Source organism: Armigeres subalbatus, chromosome 2 (genome assembly GCF_024139115.2).
Source record: "Armigeres subalbatus isolate Guangzhou_Male chromosome 2, GZ_Asu_2, whole genome shotgun sequence".
Classification (NCBI taxonomy): domain Eukaryota; kingdom Metazoa; phylum Arthropoda; class Insecta; order Diptera; family Culicidae; genus Armigeres; species Armigeres subalbatus.
Window position 1 is genome coordinate 25,589,820 of NC_085140.1, and position 16,480 is coordinate 25,606,299.

Sequence of the window (16,480 nt, forward strand, 5' to 3'; positions counted from 1 at the left end):
AAAATTTCTAAAATTTCTAAAATTTCTAAAATTTCTAAAATTTCTAAAATTTCTAAAATTTCTAAAATTTCTAAAATTTCTAAAATTTTTAAAATTTCTAAAATTTCTAAAATTTCTAAAATTACTAAAATTTCTAAGTCATAAAATTTATAACATTTTTGAATTTTTCAAATTTTTAAAATTTCTAAAACTTTTAAAATTTCTAAAATTTTTAAAATTTCTAAAATTTCTAAAATTTCTAAAATTTCTAAAATTTCTAAAATTTCTAAAATTTCTAAAATTTTTAAAATTTCTAAAATTTTTAAAATTTCTAAAATTTCCAAAATTTCTAAAATTTGTTAAATTACTAAAATTTCTAAAAGTCATAAAATTTATAAAATTTTTCAAATTTTTAAAAGTTCTAAAACTTCTAAAATTTTTAAAATACCTAAAAATTTTAAATTTCTAAATTCTTAGAATTTATAATACTTTTTTTTTCTAATTTCCGAAACTTTGCAAACTTCTTAAGCTTTCTCAAATTTCTCAAATTCCTCAAATTTCTAAAATTTTCCTAATTTTTTGAAACTTTTCAAAATTCTCAATTTTTTTAGATTTATCAAATGTTTCAAATTTCTCCAGCTTTTAAAATTTGTCTATTTTTTTAAATTTTTCAAATTCATCAAATTTCTCAGAATTCTCAAATTTATCAATTTTCTCAGAGTTATCAAATGTTACATAGTTTATAATATTTTTAAATTTATCATTTTTTTTTTTTTTTTCCTCAATTATTCGAGAGTTTCAATTTTCCATCGCACAAAGTTTTTATTTTCAAAATTTTCTTTTTTTTTTCAATCTTTTAAATAATTTTTGTTCCACTTTTCATACGTTTTTTTATTTGTTGTATTTGGCCAATTTGTTTAATTTGTTTTATTGGTTTACTTCGTTATATTATATTGGTCTGATTAGCCTATTTTGTCTAATTTGTCATATTTGTCTTATAGTCAAACCTCCATGAGTGGATAAGGGACCATCTACTCGAGATGTGGAATACAAAATTCTTGAGAAGGAAACATCACAGAAGCTCAGAAAATATTATTTAATATGGCAATAATTTGTCTAATTTATCTCATTTCTTGGAACTTTTTTGAAAAGGGCGTAATTTATTCTGACCTGAAAGGTTTTCAAACTTGTTAAATTTGTCATATTTATTGAATTTTTAAACTTGTCTAATTCATCTAATTTGTCTAATTCGTTGAATCAATCTTATCAGTTTTTCTAGAATGATTAGTCTGATTTGTCTAACTTATCTGACTACTAAATTAGTTTTACTCGTATAATTTGTCAAATTCAGAGAAATTATGTTTTATATACTGTTGTTCTATTTATCTGACTTATCAAATAAGTTTTACTTGTCTAATTTGTTTAATATATCTAAATTGTTTAGGTCATCTAATTTGCCAAACTCATCTAATTCGTAAAATTAATCAAATTCGTTTTAATCGTATAATTTGTCCAATTTGACTGATTTGTTAAATTTTCGAAACCTGTCAAATATGCCAAATTATTCTAATTGTCAAACTGGTCATATTAGTCAAAGATTTTAAATTTTAATTTTTCAAATTTGTCAAATTTGTCTTTGGTCTAATTCGTCTATTTTATCAAAATTATCTAATTTCTCTGACTCGTCAAATAAGTTTCACTGGTCTAATTAGTCTATTTTGTTCAAACTATTTGAATTGTTTGTTTTTGATCCGTCAAATATCGTTTTATTCGTCTAATTAGTTCAATTTGTCAAATTTGTTTAATTTGGCAATTGGTCAATCTAATTCATCTGATTCGTGTGATTCGTTTTAATCGTGTTTTGCATCTTATAAGAAAATGTCTAATTTGTATATTTGTCCTATTTATCAAATTTTTTCTGATTTGTTCCATTTGTCTAAATTCTTTGTTGGTTTGTCTCACTTGTCCGATATGTCTTTTTCGTCTGATTTTGCTAATTGGTCTAATTTTTTTAATTTGAATCATTTCTTACGTGTCTGATTTATCTAATTTTACCAATTTGTTGAAATTGTCAATATTATTAAATTTGATGTGGCTAATTTCTTCAATTCGGTTTATTCTCCAGTTTTCGTAGTTTGTGTAAAATATTCGATTTTTCAAAATTTCACAATCGTTTAAAGGGGCATCAATCTTACTAAAAAAGCTGCTGAAGAAGAACAAGGACAACTGTCGACTTTTTTCAATTTTGTTGCATCGCAACAGACGTAATATATCAATATGAACATCGTTGACTGAATAATAATTAAATAAAGTGCCTTCGAAAAAGCGATGTGATGCTACACGCGGTCATGTATAGATTTTGCAAAGTTCGAAGTTCTTTAATTGATATTCTTATCATGGGAATGTGTTATAAGTAGTAAGGCATTCAGGCATTCGAGAATCTTCCGAAGACCATAAAAAACTGCAGACCATAACTTGGGATCCAGAATCGAACTCATCACTTATACAATTGCTCTCGAAGCTAAATCGATGCCCTAATTATTGTTTCTTATGCAATTTGTGTTTCGTTAGAAAATTAACTTACTTAAGGTGTTCAGCATTTGAATTAAAGTATGAGAGAATTAATTTAGTACTTTTTTTTAGAAACATTAGTCAAAACTTCAAGATTTAGGTAAATGTAGCGAAAGGAAATCAATGAAGATCAAAACCATTTTCTGTCATCTTTTTTACCCTAACATATGGGAACATTCTGAACTTTTCCATTGCGCAAGAGTAGAAATTGCATAAAATAGTGACACTTTGTGCAGTTAAGTGTAAACCATTTATTGCCAACTTAAGTTCAAACAATGCAATGCATAAGAAACCAGTTTTACAACGAAGCCTTCCGATCATCGTACCTTTCTTCGCATTTTCATCCAGATTGTTTAGCCATGCGGTGTTAAAGCCATGTCTAGTAGTTTTATGGTCAGGCCGTCGGTGAAACTACTCTCGGTTTCTCAAACCAACCGCCGCGAAAAGTATCACAATGAAGCCGACGATGCGACGCGGCGGCCATAGCACTGTTCGGTGCAATAAAAACATTATTGTCCGTCCATCCATCATTGCTTTTTGCGGTTGTGAAAGTACAAATATCAATCTTCATCAATTGCATCACTCACAAAAAGCATAACCTCCATCAGTATTGACGAACTGATAGTGATATGTTACTGAAAACTAAATATCACAAAAAAATCCCCAGTTCGCAACAACTTTGGAAGCCATTTAAATTTTGCCGCGAGGTGCCAGACATCACGTTTCCTTTTTTATTTTTTCTCACTGCTGTTGTGAGGTGATGCCCATTTTCGAGCTCTTAGGTTACGATTTGCAAATTTGCAAACGAACTACCTTTCAGGAAGCCACCGACCACACCATCTCATCACCAACGGCATCATCGAATGTGACTTTGGTTTGGTGCTGGTTCGGCTAAGAAAATGATCATCTTTACGGGCGGTGGCAGCGGTGGCGGTGGCTGAACAGCAGCCGGAATGTTTTGCCCTCGAGAGTTGGAACCAATAATTCTTTTGCCACTTTGGCATCAGCAGGAGCGAGTGGCTGTGCCTACCCGATCCAATGGGGCTGAACATCGCTCGCTCCATCTCTGTATCCCCTGGGCACACTTGGCGGGCTCGGACTGTTGGATATAGGATCGGATCGAGAACGGCAAACAGTGCGCAGAAGATCCAGGATGAATTATAACTTTTTAAAGTACCACTGAAGAAGTTGTTGCTGATTTTGTTTTGTTTTTCACGGATTCTCAAGAATCTCGCTCGCCTAGGGCAATCGAGTTGAGACTGACTGCCTGCTGTTCGATGGCGGCAAGGTGATTGCGGTTTGGTGAAACAGTGATTCTCAATACCATGTGTGTGTAAAAGTGGACTTATCATTTGGTAGGATCGTCCTCTTTGAAACTGGCTCCTTTCGGGTAAATAGTATTTTCGGGCGTTTGGTTTTTTGGATCGTCTGGTCTATTCAGGCGAATGAAATTCGGACATTTGTGATAGAACCTTAATGTCAGTTATGACATTATATTAACACAGACTAGACTTCAAACAATAGGAATCTTTTCCTATCCTACACATACAACTACTCAGGCATAAATTTTCACATTTTCCAGTTTTCGAAAATGTTAGAGAGAGGTTAACTAACGTAGGATCGAAAATAAGACATGAAGTTAATTCTTCTTCGTATGATTATTCCGTTACAAAGCGGCATGCAACACACTCAATAGACAACCTAAAAATAATAACATTAATAGTAATGATGCATCAAATAGATAATTAAAACCCTGGAATGTGAAAGCCACAAGATATCGACGAATCAATAATGAATATGATGAAAGTCTTAAGAGGAGAGGAAATCTGCAACCTGGGTGAAGCGATACCCAGATAGTGTAAGGCTGAATTCACTAGCCAATTCTCTCCGGTCCGCAATTCTAAAAAACCTAAAGTGCCCATGATCGCATGATCGATTTTTGTAACATTTGCATTTTGGTTGATTTTGTGAGTGCGTGTTGGCTCTTGTTTCCAGACGGCAGAACGATCGCGCAATTTGCCGAGATTTTGTGTTTTGCATTGCGCGGCCGTCAGTGCCTGTTTTTTCGTGTTTCTGTTCTGTAAGCAGATAGTTCACGCGGCCGAGTGAATAATCAATTGGTGCGTGATCGGGCGGACGTGTTTCAGGTAGGATTTAGAACATTCGTAAAATCCGAGGTTTTGGTTCTGATTTTAATGTTCAGTGAATAAGTGTGCGGTTGAACGTATTTTGTATATAATGCGAAACATTTGTAAAATCCAGGTTACTTTGTCCTCTTTTAGGCGGTTCGTAAGTAAATTGATGAATATATTTTATTATTTTTCCAGCATATACTGTTATTGACAAACGCTCCATATTGTCGAATAGAGCTCCCTATTATTCACCTTACCCACTAACACAATTTTTCCTTCCCGAGACATCTATGAAAGTAGTATGGGTTCCCTGCATCTTCACTAGTAGATGTTGAACTAACATTTCTTCCCTTCCTTCTGTGATTGTAAGGACGTGGCCAGGTATACAACTGTTATTGTATAGGAAATATAGGAAAAATTACTAATCCCAAGTACCAAATTACGACAATATACATTAGATTGCTCAATTGAGCATTGTATAGCCACCCACGATTTGTACAATCACATATGCTATGCTATGCTATGCTATTTGCATTTTGGTTGATTTTGTTAATCGTTTGTCAATCGTCCCCCACTAACTCAATCATTTCCAACTTACCACATATAAGCAAGCTAGTAAAGCCTTTTTTGCTGTTGTAGGGTTAGATGCAATAAATTGAGCTTTCAGAACGATTCATAGGCTTATTACAGAATGAACAAAAATGCGAGTGTTACAAATATGCGATCATGGGCAGTAAAGGTCTATATATATATAGATATATCTCAAACAGTATGAGTCGTCTTCTAGATAAGGCGGCATTTTAATAGCGAAACGCCTTCAGCCTTCAATGTCCAACCAAAAAGACAGTCCCTGGGCCGCCATTATCGAGCGCAAAATACTGGACTTTTTCGCTCAAATAAGACTGTTTTTTTTTAAAATCCCCTTTCGTGACGGTTTCAATTGAAACGATTGTAGTTTCACAAGAAATTATTATTATAATATTGAACTTACTTTCCAGAAAGGTTGAGCATTTTCGATATTTATTTAATCACTATCATGAATTCACTTTGAACAAAACGGGCTTGAGGTCGTGGGTTTAATCCCAGGCCCGTTCCATTCATCCTACTTTGTATCTTTCTATATATTCCACATGTTCTAGTAATCGCTAGAGGTTTTACGAATAAAACCTGCAGGAAAATTTTATAAATTATTCCTGGATGAAGATTCTCGGAAGATTTTCAGGAGGAAAAGAATGTTTGAAGAAATTCCTTGAGGTATCAATAATGTATTCCAGGAGGAATTTACGAAGAACAACCTGAAGAGTTTTTGGACAAGAATTCCTAAACGAATTTTTGATGAATTTTTTTAAGGGATTCCTTGAAGAATTATTGAAAAAAATGGACGTTGCAAACATATTCCAATTGGAATTTTCATATAATTTTTTAGATTTCTAAAAGAATTCCTTCACGAACATCTGAAAGAATTCTTTCGGAAATTCTGCCATGAATTTCTCCGAGAATTCCTTCGAAAATCCGGACAGCAGTAAAACAAAACCCTGTTTTGAATCTGGAATTAAAACTTGCCAAAAAATCCCAAAAATATCAGGATTGCAATCGATGTATCATCATACTTCCTCGGACATTCTCAAGAATTCCTTGGGAATTTACTTCAGGAGTTGCTTGGGAAATTACTTTCGTAATCATCTAGGTAATATTTTAAGAACTCATTAAAAAATTCGTTCAGAAAATCCTTCGCAAGGAATTTATTCGGTAAGTCACCCAGAAATTGTTTCAAGCACAAAAACTCCTATAGGAATTATTTTTCTCTCCTCAAGGAACTTCTTCAAAAATCCATCGCAAATGAATCTTGAAATACCTTCATAAATTCTTTAAATTCTTTAAATTCCTAAAAAAAATTTGTCTAAGAATTCTTTTAGAAACCCCTCCGGAATTTCCTTCAGGAATCCCTTTAGCAATACTTTCAGAAATTCTTCGTGGTATTCCATCGGAAAATCCATATCCTCGGCTTCCGTAACTCCGCTGGAATTTCTTTCATGAATTTCCAAACGAATTCCTAAAGGAATAGCCGAAAACCTTGAATTTCTCTGTGTATTCCTCGAAGAATTTCTTCTGAATTTCCTCTTGGGATTCTTTCGGCAAATTCTTTCGAAATTACTTTGGAGATAGATCTAGAATTTCTTCTGGAAATGCAACAAGATGTTCCTTCAAAAATTCCTACAAGAATTTAAAAAAATAAGGATTACTGCAGAATCTCTTCGAAAATTATTTATCGAATTCTTTTAGGAATAAATTCGGAAATTCATTTATAAATTCCATTGGAAATTGCTTTTAAAATTAGGTCGGAATTCCTAAGGAAAATTCTTCGGAAATAACTACGGAAATTGTTTAAAAAAAAACCCTTCTAAAATTCCCTTAGGATAATCCCTTAGGAAATTTCTTCATGATTTCTTTTGGAAATCCAGGAATTTCTGCGGAAATTGGTTTAGGATTTCCTTTCAATTTTTCTTAAGAGATTGGTTCAGTAATTATTCCCGAAATTTAACAATGAAATTCTTCCAGTATTCTTTATGAAATCCCTTCCGAAACTCTAGGAAGAAATTCTTGAAGTTTTTACGAAATTTCGTCTGAACTTCAACTATGAATATTAACGATTTTTTTTAATTCCAGACATTCCTCCGGAAATTTAATTAGAAACTCCATAAGACCTTAGGATACCATTGAGGACATTTTAAAAAAAATCGCTTCAGAAAATCATACAGAAATTATTTTAAGAGTTCTTTCGTAAATTTCATCTGGAAATTCCTTTAATTTTATTTTATAAAATCCTTCCGAAAATTCCTTTAGTTTTTCCTATTTCATATTTTATTAAATTATTGAAAAAAAAATCTTCCAACAAAATTTCCGGAATTGTTCCTGCAAGAATTTCGGAAAAAAAATCATGTGACTTTACTTAAAAAATTTCCAAAGGTTTTCCTGAAGTAAGTTTCTAAGGAATTGTCAGATAATTCCGCGAGAAGTTCTCAAAACAATTACCGAAGAATATCCAAGATATCCCGAAGAAATTTTCGAAAAAAATCGTAAAGGTATTTCCGAAGAAATTTCTAAAAAGAATTCTGAAGGTATCTCTCAAACAATTTCTGTAGATATCCCTGAAGAAAATTTTCAAATGAAAGTCTTCCAAGGTAATTTCTGGGTTAATCTCCGAAGTAATTTCCAGAGGATTTCCTGGAGAATTATCGAAAAAAAATATTAGGAAGAAAGGACAAAGAAATTCTTGGAGAAATTTAAGAATGTCAGAAATGCCTTCAGGAGTTCGTTTACAAATTGCGTTAGGAATTCGTTCGGGCTCCCAATCAAATTCCTGAAGTTATGTCCAGGATTTGTGGATAGGGTTTTAGCTGGAAATAGCGTAGGAATTACCGGAGAAATTCCCGAGGGGATGAATTTTCCGATGGTATCATAAGAAATACCTAGAATAATTTTTGAGTCCAAAGTTTTTGGAAAATTAAATCGGAGGATGCCATTGCATTTTATGGACGATGAAATGCAATGAAAATCTCGTTATATTTGTAACTGTTTGACATTGTTTTTATTCTTTTATCGCTTGACTGATTATCGCCTCCAATTATAGTTCTTACTACTGACGCCAAATTGGAAATGCTGGATTTGCCAATCAATTACGCCAAAAATGATGGATTTTTCATAGTTTTAGCTTAGCTTAGCTTTGACTGACTACACATATCTATGGTTGCTACTCCGTGATTGACCAGAATCAGTGTAAATTGCACAAAGAATCAACTGAATGATTGACTGGGATTGTTCAAGCATTCTCAGTGTGCAAGTTTCAATGACTCTAAAATTCAAATGATCAATAACGGCGCCGGCCACGTCCTTGTAGTCAGGAAGAAGGAAGGAATATTAGTAGGTGGTTTTTGCTATTTGAAGACCGTGTTTACCTCTGCGTCTCCACAAAAACCACAGGAAGGATTATCAGTTAATTGGTAGGCATCATTGGATCTGGATTCACTCTGATAAGCGATACGACCGTGCCATTCTTTATACACAGTGATTTTATCTAGCCATGAATCGGGCGCGAAAAGTAGAACAAACTAACTACCGGCATACCGAGCGCGCAATGCAGAACACAATATTTCGGCCGAACGCGCGATCGTTCTGCTACCCGAAACAAGAGAAATCTCGCACTCTGATGGATTTTTCATAGTTTTATTGCTAAAATAACCGTTATGTTCTTCATTTTTTCCTATTCGGGCGTGTCACTGCGATCAGTTATTAAATCTATTGTAGCATTCCCCGCATCCTTAGTATATAAGTGCATGTCGATTGTCGAATTACTCCATTACTGTGAAGAAGAAATGCAGGATCGGTTTCGATACAGTTTTTGTTTTGATTTCTCAAGAGTATCGTGATAAGGTCCCGGTATTTAGACTCTTCACAGAGAACAATCTCATCAAAGGTGCGCCCCTTATCAATCCTTTCTTAAGAAAACAGAACAGTAATGCTGTTATTTATATATGCATCGGAGCCCTGACCATATCCTTCCCTTACTTCTGTAATATCACCAGTAAAGCTACAAACCCGGGATTTATCTTTATCTACAAAACCATTTCTAGCTAAAGAATTTGTTCAGTAACAAGAATTTGTGTGTGTTCCTTCCACTAACATTGTTCACCAGTTCATGAAGAGTTAGTACGTATTTGAACTCCTAACTCGATTTTTTCTAGCAATCAGTTCAGCCTAGGACGATGGGCAACGAGGTTTTTTAAACTAATTGCTTGAAAAGTCGATTCCGCTGCAAACAGTTTAACCTCAAACGGAGGAAAATCTAGTCTTTCGACCATCTGCAGAGTAAAGATTATTAATTTAGCATCTGCAGAGTAAAGATTTAATTATAATTCAGAGACTGCAATTGTAACGATAGCGAGGACTAAATACTATGAATCCTTATAACCACAACTCATTGCCCTAGCTCAAAAAATGGATTTGGCTCAGGTTCGGTTTGGTAGATCTTATTCCGTAATACACTAGGTAAAAGTGATCTACCAGCGTAACGGATTATGTTAAATGATCCACCGATAAATTCTATAATTGAGAGATCTTTAAAGTTTCACAGAAACCTGCGACTATGAGTTGTGTAAATATTTGAACCATTATAAAAGTAATAAGAAAATATACAAATCATTCATCATTATGTTGAATTGTCACAGCTATCAAACGCATTATTACATATTGCATTCTTACACATTATTACAGGCAATGAAATATACATTATCGCACTTATAGAAGTAAAACACAACTAACATATTAAATTCTTTTTTTTCAAATTATCGTCCTTTCCTGACAAATTTTCCGATTATATCTGTTTACTTTTTGTTTTGCAGGACATGATATAGCAATTGGAAGAAAAAATAAAGGCAAAAATCTTGGAACTTTTTTGGAGTTGGAGTTTTTCCTTGTTTTTGCCAAGCTTAGCCAGCCTTGATCGAAACGATCAAGGATTCCATTACGTTGTAATGATTCCTCAATTTCAAAACGTTTTAATAAGTCCCTTAAGCGTTGCATACGACATTTAGATTCAAAAGGCATACGTATCGCAGATATCGAATACGATACATACTCGCCTGGTTTTCCGGCGAAACTGATTAGTCTGATACGTGCAACGCTGGATGGCTCTAAATCAAGTATTTGGATTGCAAACGAAGTGTCAACCTAGTTTGTGACCTTAGACGGACTGAAGCAGGGTGAAGCACTTTTGAATTAATTATTCAACATTGGACACGAGGGCGCTATTAGGAGATCAGGCGTGCAGAGGAACGGCACTACCATCACACGGTCGCATATGCTCCTAGGCTTTGCGGATAACATCGATTTCATTGGAATCGATCGCAGGGCAGTAGCGGAGGCTTTTGTCTCACTGAAGAGGGAGATGGTGTGGATAGGCTTAACCATTAACTCTACCAAGACAAATTACATGGTGGCAGGTAGAGATAGAGGAAAACCTAGTGCTGTTGGTGCCGAGGTAGTGCTTGATGGGAATGTGTTTGGAGTTGCTAAAGAATTTGTTTACCTTGAAACGCTTGTGACATGTGACAATGACGTCTCCCGTGAAATGAAGAGACGTATTGATGCTGCGAATAGGGCCTTTTACGGATTACGTTACCAGCTTAGGTCCCGCAACATGCAAACGGAAAAGAAATTTGCGCTATACAAAATTCTGATTCTACCAGTGGCCCTATGTGGACATGTAGTAGGGACGTTAAAAGAGGCGGACCGGAGTGCTTTCGGGGCTTTCGAGTGATAAGTGCTGCGTATAATACTCGGAGAGAAATTATAAAATTGTGTGTGGCGCAGAAGCATGAGTTATGGCCTGTATCAAGTATACAAAGAAGAAAATATTGTGAATCGTATAACATACGGCAGACTTCAGTGGTTGCGGCGAAAAAAATATTCAACTAAGAACCGGATAGAGGCCGGCGACTTCGTGGAAGATCATGAACACGCTGGATGCACGCGGTGGTATCGGACCTGGGGACCCTAAACGTTCGGGGAAACTGGAGGAACATCGCCCAAGACCAACGATTATGGAGCTCTACAATACTTCAGGTATAGATGAATCGACGCTGTAGCCAACCATGTATCCAGGTTGGTACATACTCGAATGAGCATAGTTCAAAAATGTATACAACTTTCTGTTTCACACGAGGAGCTACCTAGCCAAAATACGTTATCAATTTACCTCCATATTTTTGAGTTGAAGCAAACAACGCAGTGTATAAACTAAACATAGTTATAGCATTTCTAAAATTCAACAGGGGGTGTTTAACAGATAAACAATTTGATACCTTCATGTTTCATTTTTCCTTGTTCCGTGTTCTTATCACGGGTGCACGGGAGTTTTGATTTATGGATAAAGCAAATCAGATGTTAAAAGAAAATCTGCTGAAACAGCACATATTCTGCTCGTCTTTACAATTTATTGCTAAGCATTTTTTAACCAATGTACATCGCTAAAATTGTTAATATGGTACTGAAATAAAATAAAATGGATTGGTTGGAAATTAAATTTCTAAAGCAATTCAATTTCATTTGAATATTTTAAGATTTTTTAATTTAACTCTATGAAAATAGCTTACTTCCTGTTTGTGATTCAAATGAGCTCGACAGCTCAATTCTCGAAGATTTCGAATACACGCACTTTTTTTCCAGACAGAACGATGTCAATCTTGAAATGATTGGTTCTAGAAAATTGAGTTGTTTAAAGTATCCAACTATCACTTTAAAAATGTTAGTGTAGTTCTGCTTCTGTTAATGTTTTTTTATGATTTAAAACAAAAATTAAATGTAAACAAATGTCATAAAAATATGTAAAAGATAAGACAAAGGGTCTGTTCACAAATCACGTAACGCAAAAATCAGAGTTTTTTTTACCCCCTCCCTCCCCCTCGTAACAAAAAGTAACATTTTTTCGCACCCCCTCCCTCCCCATATAACGCGTAACTGAAAAAAAAATTGAAGCCATTTTTTTTCTCTGAAGCATGTGGGTTTTGGTATTTATTGAATACTGTTAGCATAGGAACGGCACATGATTAAAACAAAAGATATCAAGAATGCAGCTAGTAAAAACGAAAATAGACTTTGTACCCATGGCCATTTAAATTTTAGTTTAGCGGGACTGTTCTGTCGAGAAATACAATATTCGCTTGGTGTTTTTACGCTCTATGTGCTTGATTTTGGTAATGACTAAAACGATAATGATAGACAAATCATTTTTAAATTGGACTGTTGCTAAAATGCAATTGCTTAGAATGAAAACTCTCTAGGTTGCCTCTATTAACTTTGGCTTAGTTTGGAAAATCTAATGATGAAATACCTACCTTACTAATAAAAGCGTCGTTCCATAAAATAATACAATCTGTAGAAATCGTGAATATTCAACGTGAGACAAAAATGCCTCGAAACAACTATTCGAACAAAACTCGCTGTCTTTAAGGATTCCCAAAAAAAAATCAAAATAGCCTGCCCTGATAAAAAGTAAAAAACTACAAAGACTAGCATGGGACAATTATGCGTTGTTTGGTAGTGAAGAAGAAAGGTTGATACTTATTGATTAAGACATGTTATCAATTACTTCAATCGGTGATTTAAAAAAATCTTAAAATGAATTTTAATTCGCGTTATCCGTAACATTTGGTGATACCCACCCCTCCCCCATCTTTTAGTGTAACAAAGCAGTGGCGTAGCCAGAAAATTGGTCTGGGGGGGTTTTCTGAACATTTTTTAATTTCGAGAAGGTTCGAAAAGTTTTTTTCTTCTAAAAATTTTGTCCCTGGGGGGGGGGGGTTTATGTCCAAAACCACCCCCGTGGCTACGCCACTGTAACAAAGTATAACGCAAGTTGGACCTCCCCCTCCCCCCAAAAGCGTTACGTACTTTGTGAACAGACCCAGAACTTATAAAAACGTAGTATTTTTACATTTGTTTAACTGTCCCAACAAAATGTTCTATCTTTTCATATATATAAACACAGCTGATCCCAAAACGAATCGATTAGTGAGGAAATCTTGCAAATCGGTCCATCCGTTCGTGAGTTATATTGCCTCCAAGGAAATGTAAACTCATTTTTATATACAGAGAAGACTAGGCGAGCCTGCCTGATCTCACTCGGGTGTTATTTTTGAACTGTCAATCATTCAATTGATTACAGTGTCGCACTCTAGATCGATTTAAGTTCCTGCTTGATGGCTTTCTCCAGAACTCTAGGAGCCGTTGCATTATGACTACATTTCCCCTTTCCTCATCAAATTGATCAGCTCTTAGTATGTACAAACACAGCTGATCCCAAGAAGATTTCTTCACGGATCGATTCGTGAGGAAATCTTTTAAATTGGTCCAACAGTTCGTGAGTTATAATGCTTCAAAGGAAAAGCAAACTAATTTGCAGAAAATTGAAAATTTGTCTGCGTTAAGCCACCTACTACAAATTAAATTTTGCGGATGAATATTGGATTTCACCTGCATTTCGTTGTGCATTAGATGAAGTATGAAAAATGAATTTGATTCTAACACGCTCTTGAAAAACCCGACGTGGTTAATTCGAAACATCGTGCAAACTGCCATTTCCACCGAGGTTGAATCAAACAGAAGCCGGACATTTTCATAAATAGCAAACATTCTACGCAATATTGTGCGCATATTACATACATAGTTCAAAGATGAATACTATACTTAGTGATAGCAATGGCGATTTAAACGATGGGAATTTAAATGTGAGTAAACAGGCCCATTGTAAATCAGAAAGTGCTTAGGCGTCCGAAGTTTGAATTTGCACGGTATTTTAATACAGTATCTGCATAAAAATTCCAATATTTTATATATTATAAATTGTGAGATTTGTTTTTTGGGTGTATAATTTTAATTGGCATATAGAGGACAATGAAAAGTTCTTTATTTTCATTTTAATGTTTGTATCAGGCCAGAAAAAGAATTGTTTCCCTAACCATTGAATCATATGATTATCCTAAATAAATACAATTTTGTATTGTAACCATCAGATCGAATTGTTTTGGGAAATACTGAGTTAGATTACCATCGTTCATACGAATGTGTGCCCAGGGCGCTAGGCAGGGAGATGTTCTTGAGCACAAACAGCAACGCGTCTGGAATCCTCGACGCTTGAGCGACGAAGAGAAGCCTCCTCAAGGGTATGTGCATTTATAATCTCCGGTGGAGATGGCTTCTTGAACATCGAATAGACGACAATGACGATGATGCGCACCACACCACACAGTAAACAGTCTTCACATGAGGCGCAAAAAAGTACGGTCCGCCTGTTGTTGCGATGGCGTGCAGTCAAACACTTTTCTTCGGGGCACCACCACAGGACGGAGGAAGACACTAGTTTCCGCATAATTTCCCTCCACACGGTGATGTTTCTTTTCTTCTCATTTTGTAATAATAATTATTCGCCATACATAATGGCGCACTCGTTTCTTCGGCACGCACGTTGTCGTTCTTCTCGTCAATAATCATCCCAAATGGAACTGTTTTAACGATGCACAGTGGATTGGAGACCGAAGAAAACCTTGTTTTATTCTAATAATAAGAGATTTCATTATTTTTAAATGAAATGTTTGTAAAACACAGTAATTGAAAACCATTTTTTTTAAATAATATTATATTATTGGAGATTATTGTTAAATTATGTGTGTCAATATGGTGGATACATTTTAATTGTAAGAATTGAAACAATATTGTAATTACTTAAACAATCGATTTTTGAAATACAATATTGATTATATCGAGTTGAACATCGGGAAACCGATGTTTAACAAAAATACTATCTGAATCGTATTCAAACAAATTTTCAGATTTTTCTCGATTCCATAACACTGTGAAACTATTGAAACTTCCTTCTGGGTATTACTTCTTTGAAACATCCGTCAAGAGTAACTTAATTCACATCAGCTTCTTTCCACAACTGTCACACGCACATTTACGTCTGTCAAAGCCCGCCGATGGATCCAGCAACGATCGTACATGCCTTCTTCCGCTTCGAATTCACCCATTCAGCAATCCAAGATGCAACTATTAATCATAATCATCCAAACACCCAACACTCTCCGGCGGCGGTCCGGCCAAGGGAGATAATTTCCCTTCCTTTTTTCCAACTCTCCTCAGCGCGACTACAACACTATTATGAAAAGCAAAATGTGAGCATATATTTATCCGCATAAACAGAAAAGAAAACGCAAAACGAGTTTTCGATTGGAATTTTTCGAATTCATACACAAAAACGACACCGCATCCAAGGAGCATTCGAACGGAATCGAGCAGACACTGACTGCTGCTGCACATACAGCCCCGCTGATCACACTAAGGAACAGCGCGGTTCGCCGCCGCACAACCGAAGACGACGGCGACGACGTTCACAACAAGCGCGACGAGGAGGTTCATGCACTGTTTGGTCGTTGAGCTCACTAACTGCTGCTGCTGTTCACCTGAACAAAACACGGTTTTCCTGAATCGCTTCTATCGACGAGGGAAGCGCACGGACACCGAGCGCAACAGGTAGCGTGGAAACTGAACCGTTCACGATCGCGGTACCAATAGTACTGAAAAGTCGCCTATCGAAACAATCGAAGAGAGTCGCGCGCGGCATGCGTCGCGGCACCACATAAAGCGAATCGAGAGACTCAGGTGGGACCCAGGTGATGGCGATTAAAGCGACCGATGAGGAGGACGGTTTTGGGACCGGCAGCACCAGCCGCAGCGTATGAATGGAGAGATGCTGCTCAGAGTGCGTTCATTCACGATGGTCGGAAATGTTTTGTGAGGTTGAGCGAGAGGGATCACTTGATCGCTTCTCACAGACAAGGAACAAAATGCGCACCGGTTGTGAATCGGTTTTCAGGGCTGTACGCAATGGGTGGACACTCCAGTGCAATTTTTTGAATGTTCAAAAACATCTTCTGAAAACGTTCGACATTCACTGAAAATTAGAAAGCCAATATAAGAGGCCATCCTCTAACTAACGCTTGTTATTATGAAAATGCCGTAGAATGGACCGGGAATCGAACCCAGTATCCTTCATCGTCGTCTTACTTTGTTGTCACCGCCAGGTCTGATAATAGTTCTTTAGATCAAGACCCCATTGCATTCTACAAAACGCGAGTCATTCCCAAAAATCCGATAAATGTGTGCCAGTGCACAGTGTTCGATTTCATCGATTTCACGATCAAAATTGAATAACTTTCAAACTGTTGGTTTTGGATATTTGGTAT

At 35.7% G+C, this 16,480-nt stretch overlaps 1 protein-coding gene across 1 annotated transcript in view; it reads right to left on the reverse strand.

Moving 5' to 3' along the window:
* LOC134218287 (protein prickle-like) overlaps positions 1 to 15,791 on the reverse strand; it is a 149,464-nt gene extending 133,673 nt beyond the window's left edge. Inside the window, 1 exon segment of the mRNA XM_062697221.1 lies at positions 15,487 to 15,791. The gene's annotated coding sequence lies outside the window, so the exon portion shown is untranslated.
* Between the last annotated feature and the right edge of the window lie 689 nt (positions 15,792 to 16,480).